General features: G+C 42.5%; 1 pseudogene; it reads right to left on the bottom strand.

The window, feature by feature from the left end:
• Positions 1 to 7: 7 nt before the first annotated feature.
• LOC105821025 lies at positions 8 to 735 on the bottom strand (annotated as a pseudogene).
• Between the last annotated feature and the right edge of the window lie 1737 nt (positions 736 to 2472).

Consider the following 2472-nt stretch of genomic DNA (forward strand, 5'->3'; position numbering starts at 1 on the left):
TTCTAACAAGCCTATGGATCCGGTCTTCCCTGTGGCCAGCATCTCCACCTTCTACACAATGGGCCGTCTGTTCCTTCATTCCACCCCGTGGAGATGACGACCTGAAGGGCCACAGGAAGTTATTTGCTTCTCTGAAGCGTTTTCCAACAGTACAGATCTCATGAATCAGATCCTCCCTGCAGACGATGCCATATTTACCAAGAGCTCGAGCAATCAAAGCGTTACCTGCCAATGCAATTCGCTTCTTACTGATTGTACCATAGCCACGCTTGTAGATTAGCTCATTTGCCAACTTCAGGTTTGGGTACCACCCCACACACTGTATGGTTCTACAATCCTCCGCATGTTAGTCGAAGCCTTGTTGAGCTTAATGAAGCTTCCATGGAAGATCCGGAGAAGGTGAAGAAGCTGCAACACCTTTCGGACCTTTGGGCCCACACCGCTGATAGCCCTAATCCTGATGACAAACGCCAATGTGGGTTCTGCAGGTACAGGGAAGCTGCCAGCTTTTCTTGCCATCCAGCCGTTCGAACCTCAGTTCCGAGCGTCTGCCTGTGCTCCTTGCGACAGTGCTCAGCTGTTTCATAGGTGAGCTTCCTCCTTGCCTTTTGGAAGCATCTTTTGGGCAAACTTCTTTCTCAGGCGTTTGATCTTCAGCTCTGCAAAATTCCTTCGCTTTTTCTTAAGAGTTTCTGGCACAGCAGAAACCTTTTTCTTCTCTTCAACACCCTCCATGGTTCCGGAAGTTGAGGCTTAAATTTCTAATTCATCCTTACTAAAGCCTGGGAAGTTAAGTTGAGGCTTAAATTTCTTGTTAATCCTTCCCCCTCCAGCTTGAACCTAGAACCCTCTTTTTTTTTCCTTCTCTTCTTCCTGCATATAGAAAGATGCATGTATCTTCCAGGAACTGTTAGTGGCAATTAGAGAATCTTGGAAAAATACAAAAGGCAGATGTTTTGTAAACAGACTGTGTAGAAAACATCTTCCTAGAAGGTTAATTTAGCCTGTCTTTCTAATTATTGAAATGTTTTTATTGATAAAATTTCTGTTGTTTTTGTATGAGCTTTGATACTCTTCTTTCCTAAAGCCTACTCTTCCATAATGTTTCTAAGAAGCAAAAAACCAGCTAGACCGTCAACAGTAAAAAAAAAAAAAAAAAAAGTGGCAAAATTGCTCTTAGTTCTGCAGAATTTCCTAGTAGTGAGCTGAACCACATGAAATAGTTGATATTCAGCCATTTCCGAACCACAAAAATGATAGTTTCATATGATTCAAGGTAGGAGCTTGAGCAACAGGGTAATGAGTATTGGGGTGTCTTCCTATTCGTAAAGACATTCTTGGTGTTTTATCCGGTCACTGAGCTCTCAGCCCCTCTCGATTTATCCTGCTCAGACATTTATGCTGGAGCATTTTTATTGAGAAATGTGGAATTGAAAGTTGAAGTTTCCATGTGCACACGTGGAACAGTCTTCTTTCCACATGTTGTGTTTGGCTTGAAACACATCCTTGCCTTGAAGAAGACTCCTCAGCTAGAGATGCTGGATTGTCTCTAATTTTTCAGGCCCACAGAAGCAAGTTAGAGATGGACGTGCTTGTCATGCTCAGTCTTGGTCAAGAGCACAGTAGTTTGATCTGTGGTTATTAATATTGCAACTTGCATTAAGCATCTGGGACTCTTAAAACATTGCCTCGGACATTACAGTAGTTTTTGTACCCTTCTAATTCTGATTCGGGGGCTGGTGGGTGAGTGGGCCCACAGAGAGCAATATCATAAGCTTTAGATCTTTTTTCTGCTAGTTTTCTAAATTGAACCCACTGAATATTTGCTTGGTCAAACCAACTTTTGTAAAAGAAGTGGCATTTTAGCATTTTGGAGATTACAAAAATAAGCATAAAATAAGCGATATTTGAGCTTAACTTTGAAAAGATTGTGGAAAAATTTGAGAAAACGTTATGACCTCCGAATCACCTTTCAGGCCCCTATAACCAAACACGATAAACCTTTGGCTTTGGGCATCAGGGGGATTAATAAATGCATGCATGCTCGTTTTTCTTAAGAAATTAGAAAAGTGAAATCCACTCCAAATCCCATCAATCGACATAAGCCAAACTCTACCAGCTTCACGGTTCATAAAGATCAGAGTGTACCACAGCTGAGTAAACACAGCTGAAGAGCCATCACAAACAGCAACTTGGAAATGGGATTTTTCAAACCAGAGAGTTAGTTAGAAATTCACTTCTGACATTTCCAGGCCCTATTATATTACTTTTTTTTTTTTTTTCTGAGACAGAGTCTCATTCTGTTGCCCAGGCTAGAGTGCCACGGCGTCAGCCTAGCTCACAGCAGCCTCCAACTCAAGCGATCCTCCCGCCTCAGCCTCCTGAGTAACTGGGACTATAGGCATGTGCCACCACGCCCAGCTATTTTTTTTCTATTTTTCAGTAGAGACGGGGTCTCGCTCTTGCTCAGGC

This window comes from Propithecus coquereli, unplaced genomic scaffold, assembly GCF_000956105.1.
Source record: "Propithecus coquereli isolate 6110/MARCELLA unplaced genomic scaffold, Pcoq_1.0 Scaffold5535, whole genome shotgun sequence".
Lineage (NCBI taxonomy): Eukaryota > Metazoa > Chordata > Mammalia > Primates > Indriidae > Propithecus > Propithecus coquereli.